Source organism: Chinchilla lanigera, unplaced genomic scaffold (genome assembly GCF_000276665.1).
Source record: "Chinchilla lanigera isolate Chin_1 unplaced genomic scaffold, ChiLan1.0 scaffold00027, whole genome shotgun sequence".
Lineage (NCBI taxonomy): Eukaryota > Metazoa > Chordata > Mammalia > Rodentia > Chinchillidae > Chinchilla > Chinchilla lanigera.
In genome coordinates, this window is record NW_004955428.1 from 4389270 (window position 1) to 4397380 (window position 8111).

Sequence of the window (8111 nt, forward strand, 5' to 3'; positions counted from 1 at the left end):
TATTGATTTTGTCTTTCAATTTTGCAATTATTTGTTTGGATTTCAGAGTCCCCCACTAGAATAGGAAGTTGCCTAAGAACAAAGCCTAAAGAAACAGTTTACTAAATGAAATGAGGTGTTTCAGGGAGTTTTAACCTGGTTTATAAGGTTGAACCTTATGAAGCTGCTATCTACCTCTTACTAGAAATTTTGTAGTCTTCAACCTAAACACCTTTGAAGAGCTTAATCTTGAGAAAACTTCAGATTGGCTAACTTCCCTAAAATAATGATAACTTCTAATGCAAACATGGAATCTTCTCTGATAGCATAGGAACTCAACTGAAGCCCGGTGTGGTGACACATGCCTGTAATCCCAGCACTCAGGAGGCTGAGGCAGGAGGATAGCCACGAGTTCCAGGCCAGCCTGTGTAGGGAGTGGCTGAAGTTGGAGACTGGTCACATGTATAGGGGCAAAGCTGGTCTGAGAATGAAAGCAATCAAGCTACTTTAGTCCTAAACACCCTGCCTGCAACAATTCCAGTCATTAGTTGATAGATAACCTTGTGTCTCATGATACTAACTTGTCAAATGCATAAACAAACACTGTTTACGGTGATTGAACAATTCCTTTCCTCCCATCCGGACAGAGGGCTCCACCTGACCTCAGCTTTCATCTCTTATCTTTATTTCTTCATCCTCTCACTGCTTTTCCCCAGGAACATTGAGACCTGGGTGGGATGCAGCAAATCGGCTTATGAATAGGGACTCAGGTGAGCAAAAACAAGTGGGTGAGGGAACACTTCTCACTGTGTGTGCAACAGAGGGTTGTGTCAAGATTCAGTGCAGGTGTGCATTGGTATTGGCAGTTCATCAGGTGTAAGAACTTGAAAAGGTTCGCCAGGACCTCTTAAAAAAAAAAAAAAAAAAAAAAAAGAAGGAAAGAAATAGGTGTAGAAGAAGCCAAAAGGAAAAAGGTATAGGCATGGGGCAAACAGAGTTTCAAGAACCACAGATGTATATGTACGGAAAAGTGTTTGTTGTCTGCTTGATTCCTGTATTTACCTTCTGTTTGTGGATTTCGGTTAGAGAAGATTTTACGACCACAAAAGATTCCTCTTGGAGTACTATTTTAAAATCAAGTCCCAAAGGAGAAACGGAGGGTGGAGCAGCGGTCCCTCCGATAGATCTTGAACCCTCTGGTTTTGCTCAATTAGATAAAAAAGCCAGACAGGCAGGGAAGGGTTTTCAATATGTCTATCCTGTTACTAAAGTTCAAGCTCCCAATGATCCAGGACAAAGTATGCATCTTTGGGTTTGTGCAGATATTATCTCCTTGTATGTGCAAGGGGCTGCCTTCACAGCAGCTGTCACTCAGGTTATTTATTCACAGTCTAGAGGAAAAGGGAAAAAACAAGGCTGCTTGTTTCCATTGTGGAGATGAGGGACATTCTGCCCAAAACGGCTCTGCTGTAAAGGCAGCACAGCCATCATCTGTCTCTTCAACAAAACTTTCCAGTCTTTGTACAAAGTGTGCACGAGGATATCATTGGAGAAATGGGTATAAATCTAAAGCTGATGTGGAAGGCTGACCCATTGCAGGAAACTGCCATCGGGGCAGCCTTGGCCCCATCAAACAACAAGGGTGCCTTCCTTAACTCCTCCCTAGCTCTACTCTCTGCCACCAAGTGCACTTCTGACCTCTGGCCAATGACTGCAGACAGTGGAGGTCTGGACCTCAGTCCCTCTAAATTCTACTAACTCCTAAAATGAAATCCCAAATTATTCCTACTGGAGTCTATGGACCTTTGCCTCAGGGAACGGTGGGACTCCTGCTAGGCTGCAGCAGTCTTATTTTTTGTTTTTTGTTGTTTTGGGGTTTTTTTTGTCATTTTGAGACAAGGTCACACTATGCAGTTCAGGCTGGCCTTGAGCTCACTTTGTAGCCCAGGCTGGCCTCAAACTCGCAATGATTCTCCTGCCTCAGCCTCCCGAGTGCTGGGATTACAGGCGTGCGCCACCACACCTGGCTCTTGCAGCAGTCTTATTTTCAAAGGTCTCCGGGTTTTGCCTGGTGTCATTGGTTCGGACTCATAACAGGGAAAATCAAGGTTATGATACAGTTTACTTAATACACTGCTCAAATCATCCCAGACTCTCGTATTGCTCAACTGGTCATTCTTCCCTTGACAAAAATTGTAAAATTATAAATATAAAAGGGGATCCAAGTATTTTGGGTCTTTTGATACCTACTAGGTTCATAGATGGAATTGATTAAAGGAAAGACATTTTAAAGAGCTTTTAGACCCAAGTGCGGATGGCCTCTGGCTGTGGCAGCTGCAAATCCACAGTAACGGAAGTGCTAGATTGCTGACCTAGAGGGATGCAGAAGGCCATTCTGGGTGTTTCTCACCTTATGTCCTCCCCCATATACCAGTAAATCTGCGGGGTCATGACATATTACCACACCCAGTAACTTTAACTGAGCCACAGGCAGCAATCCTAGCCTTTTCAGAACTTTGTTATTATTATTATTTGGTTTTTCTCCAGTACCGGGAACCGAACTCATGACCTTGCGCATGCCAGGCAGGCACTTTTGCCGCTGAGCTAAATCCCCAGCCCCCTTTTTCAGAGCTTTGTTAAGTCACAGGTTAGAACTTCTGCCACTCAGGGAATACAGCCCTTTTCTCTCTCTCCACTACAATTGGCACTAAAAGAGGCCTTTCTGTTTTTCCCTCAAGGCGACTGATTTAAAAGACTGTTTTCATTCTCAAGATAATGTTTTGCCTTTAGTTGAAAAAATCCTATTTCCTAAAATTTACATTAATAGGGGTATTTAGAAAGATTATTATAAAAAATCGTATTTCTCATAAATACGTTGCCCCTTGTCTCAAAACATGTATCTTTCAGCAATAACTTTGGTCTTTTAGAGTTATAGTCAAAAATTTCATTTCAGATTATACAGCTAGTAAAAACTGTCTTGCTGTAATTACAGTTTTTCTTCTTGACATATGTAGGATATGCTACTGATTTTTAAAGTTTTTATGTCTTTGGTGTTCTCCTGATACTTATTAAGGTTGATTGCCTGTTTTCCTTATTCAGTTGTATGGCTTATGGTTGTTGAACCCAGTCTTAAAATGTTCTTTGCGTTTACTTTTTGTCTCTGTGTGGACGGGGACATTCCTAAATTTTATCTGGTATAAAAAAGCTTTGGTGTTTTACAACAGGTATAAAGGTCTGGAGTGTGATCTGAGAACACTGGAAGAGTTGCTGTATTTTAACATTCCATTTGAATACTAGCAGGTCTAGTGGTGGCCTCCAAAGGGTGTGAACTATGACAACTTTTTCATATTTGGGTCACGTTATCCAAGAAAGATATATTTTACCTCAAACTGTTCAGATCAATCCTGATTTTCAGACTTTCCTTGGTAGTATTAGTTGGCTTTGCTCAACTCAACGTATGCCCCCTGGGGTTCTTTGGCGGTCTTGGGGTCCTTCTCAATGGCTTTGGTCATGAGGTGCAAACTCCTCTTGTTCCTTTTTCTTCAGCTCAGCAACAGTGGTGACGGCAGTTTCCATTCTCTCGGCAGTCTGCATTGGCTAACTTGTTGTCATTCTCCTTCAGACAAATTAATTTGCTTCCATTTTCACAGATGGGTTATCTTAGGGTAGGAGAAATTATATAGTGGCCTCCTCTTCCAAAATAAAGGCTATAGGTTTCTCTTCTGCACAAAAGACTAAATTACAAGCTGTCATAGGGGCCTTGCAAGATTTCCTGTTTTATCGGTCGTTTGTGTTCCAATTCCCAGTTGCCAGGACACTCGTATTCCTGAGCCTGGCTCTTTACACAGGGCCCACATTTTATTAGACACAGCCTCAGGATTTATTTTGCTTCTGCCTGCACTGGTGAAGCGGAAAGCATGTCACTGCTCATTGCTTGGATGCCTTTAGTCACCTTGGTACCCGCAGGCAGTTAAGACTGATAATGGTCCAGCATATACAAGCGCTGCTCTCCAAACGCCTTGTAAAACTTTTCATGTTTTCCTTACTACAGGGATTTTTTTATAACCCTCAAGGTCAAGGAATTGTTAAATGCACTCACAGTATAATCAAAATCCAATTACAAAAACAAAAGGGGGAATCAATCCCTCCTACCTCACTTGGCAGTGTACATTATTACAATTCAATCAGGTAAAGCAAAAAAAAAAGCTAATTTTTGCTTGCATATTGCTAGAGTGTGCTGTCCAGCCATATCATGAACATCTGGAGAGGAAGTTGGTTCTACCTTCTGGGGGAGCTGGTGCACAGTCCTGTGACAGTGATGCCTGGAAGACTTCTCTACAACTGGTAGACAAGGAAAAGACTAGATCTGAGCTGGGGCCAACCAAAGGAATCAACCGAGATCGCCCAGGAGATGGTAACCAAAATGGGAATCAAAGGTCTGAGTAGGTGATGGAGTACACAGAGATAGCAGAGCTGAATGCTATCAGTATTCTTAAAATAGAAAATATATATATTCATTATAGATAAAGGTTTTATCCTTCCAAATTCTTCTTCTAAGATATCTCTACTAATTGATGAACAATAAAATCTGAGTAGTCTATAATTATAAATTTCTAAAATTGTAATACAGTTACTATAATTCAATTTGATCAAAATATATCTGAGTACACTCTGAGTTTATAAAATGTTTTTCTGTTTGTCTAATCTATTAAAGCTATGTCTTTGTCATTATCTGTGAACAGCTGTTCTTTTTTTATTTGAGCTCAGCAATTTTTTCTTTTTTCCTTTTTTTCTTTTTCATTTTTGGACCTTTTGTTCATAATACAATTTGGATTCTAGACTTAAAAGCATGTTTCCACTTGGGTTACCAGCTAATCAAAATGTAAAAATTGGTTTTCTCACAGGTCATCAAAAAAAATAAGATAATTAAACAAATTCCCTTAGGGTGGGGAGAGATTATTGGATAGGACTCCAGTTGGTGAATAGCAGAGTGGCCAGCTTTTGTTCATTAATAAGGAGCCCCCAGTGATCTCCATAGTCTCTTGGAAGAAACCCCTAACAATATGATCATTGGTGAAATGGTAAAGTTTTCTAGAAAGAAAGTTTTCTAGAAAGTTGCCAGAAAGTTTTCTCACAAAAGATGCTCTTGGTACAAAACTAAATTAAGAAACAAAGGTTTTCATATGCGTATTCATTATTGTTAATCTCATGGTGTATTAAATGTATTCATGGTTCCAGATGTATAGGTCTTCCAAAATGTAAAACAAGGATTGCTCATGGTGGTAAGATTTTTCTTTTAGGTTCAGACCTCTATCTTTAACAAAAAACTTATGTGATGTATAGCCCATTAAAGGGCAACAAATTAGGTAAAGCTTCTTATGTACTAGATAAAGATGATAGGTTAAAAGGGTTATGCTACGTCAATATGAAAATTTAAGTATGTTACAAAATGTCATCATGATTGTTATGCTGCAGTGTTATATACGGTTTTGAATTCTAAATTTCTGTGTAAAAATATGTAACTCTAACTTTAACTGGTTGCAGTAGTATTTCCCACTTCTCCCTTAAAACTCAATTTCCTGTTTCTTCATAACTTTTTTTTTTCATAACTTTTATTAACTGGAAGCAGAATTTCTCATATTTTTGTCAACAAAGTGGCCATCATCTAGTTGGTCTGGCATTTCTTCATGAGCATGAGTTTTGGCAAGTCCCTGTAGTTTGAAATCTAATGTAACTATATGGCTGAAAATAATATGGTTAGAAAATGAGGACAGAGGAGGCTGAAGCAGGAGGATCTCAAGTTAGAGCCTAGCCTGGGCAATTTAGCAATAGCTAGACCCTATCACAAAATAACAGATAAAAAATGGTCTGGGGATGGAGCTCAGTGCAAAGGCCTGTATTCAATCCCTAGTGCTGCAATTGTTATAGTAGTTGTAGTAATAATAAGAAGAAGAAGAATAAGAATAATGACAACAATAATAAAATGACAAAAAAAAAAAAGTCCAACCAACTAACCAAAGGCACAAAACCCTCTATGTCCCTGCCACATCCATAAGTTATACAAAGAGTAACACACATCATAGACTGCATTTTTGAGGAATTTTGACTCTCATTTTAACTCCCCTCCCTGTACAGTTAACACTTAAATCATTTTCTTTCTTTCTTTGAACTTTTCACAGCTCTTTTGTTTTGTTTTTGGTAGTTGCTGTTTTGGGACAGGGTCTTGCTATGTAACTCACACTGGCTTTGGATTCACTATGGAGCCCAGGCTGGCCACGAACTCAGGGTGATCCTCCTCACAGGGCAAGAGGACTGCATTTTCTTTTTTTAACTCCATATTAAGAGAAGTCACTTAAGTTTACTTAAACTGTAGTTGATCCCCACTCTTTACCCCTGCCCTTTGGTTAGTTATCGACCCACTTAAAGGAGAGCAGAGTCATAAAATGGGAACAGAACAAAGAGAACAGATTGGGAAGTAGGCTAAAAGTTAAACCCCAATGGTTACCTGGAACCCGGCTGTCTGATAGCTTCTGGAGAAGTAAACTTTGTGATAAGAGTGTGATATTCTTGTAAGATTCTCAAAAGTGAGGTAATAGTTACTATAGAAACTTAAAAATATATTTAAACTGAAGGTAAGGCCCAGATTGGCATGGACATGTTCTCTGCCTCCTGGTTAGACACTGCCCATCAGCTGGGTCAATAAAGCTTTGTTCATTCCTGCCTTTTGGTTTTTTTTTTTTTTTTTCTTTTTGAGGCAGGGTCTCGCTATGCAGTTCAGGCTGGCCTTGAGCTCACTTTGCAGCCCAAGCTGGTCTTGAACTTGCAAGGATCCTCCTGCCTCAGTCTCCTGAGTGCTGGGATTACAGGCATGCACCACCATGCCCAGCCTGGTTTTCTTAGGAGTGCCTGTCTCATTGAACTTGCTTGCTGTATCACTCCTGCCTCAGCCTCCTGAGTGTGCTAGCATGCCCAGCTCATAGCTCTTTTGCCATAATCAGAAATTTCCTTTTTTGTCAATCTGGTTGATTCCACATGGTTTGCTTTGCTCTTACCCATCTTAAAATCTTCTGAAATGCAACATCTATTGTCCCTCCGGCCTCAAAATTCTACAACACTGCTTGCTTTTTGTTCATTTGGTTTTTCTTGTTTTCTAGTTGAGGATGGTCTTGAACTCACTATGTAGCCCAGGCTGGCCTCAAACTTCTGTTGATCCTCCTGCCTCAGCCTCCCAAGTGCTGGGATTACAGGCGTGGGCCGGCATGCTGGCTGGCAGGCACTGTTCTGAGCAGGCACCAAAAGGGACTAAAACCCAAAGCTGTTTCAAGCGTCATTGCTGTTAGCCCTGGTGACCTGCTGCGTGTGCCAGGGCTACCAATACAGGACTCTGCCAGTGTGACTTGTGAGCCTCCTGCCTCAGCCTCCCAGAGTGCTGGGATTATGGGTGTCACCCCCATGGCCGTGCTCACGCACAGATGCTCTCTTCAAGGCATTCCGAGCACAGCTGGCCTCCGTGGCCCTGGCTTCTACATTTGCAGACTCAGCCACCTGTGGATCAGAATGTCCAGGGAAACAAGGTGCAACTGCGCTGAACGTGGACCCGTTCCTTCCTGGTCCTTGTTCCCTACAGGGTACAGCTGAAGACATGTCTGCCCAGCCTTGGTGCTGCGCGAGGTGCTGTAAGGAACGTAGAGATGATTTAAGTTTCTAAGCGAATGTAACTATGGGCCCACTGGGCACCAGGAACTCACGCAGCCACAGACTCTAGGGAGTCTGGAACCAAACTCCAATGGACGCTGAGGGACAGCCCTACCAGCGGGCATGGGGTGGGGTGGGGTAATTGCTGCCTCAGTTACACATTTGGTCTTGCAGGAAGTTCTGGGTATTGGCTCTGATGTTCCTGCCTCTATAGTAAGTTTCTCCTTAGGTTCCACCCCATGCTGCACAGCCATTTTTGCTCTCCTATTCCTTCCTACCAGGCTCTCTGTGGTCCCCCCTGCAGTCAGACCTGTGCTGATAAAGTGAATCTTTACAAAGTTTCAGCCTGGTGTGGTGGTGCACCCCTTTAATCCCAGCACCCAAGGGGCTGGGGATTTAGCTCAGCGGCAAAAGCGCCTGCCTGGCAAGCGCAAGGT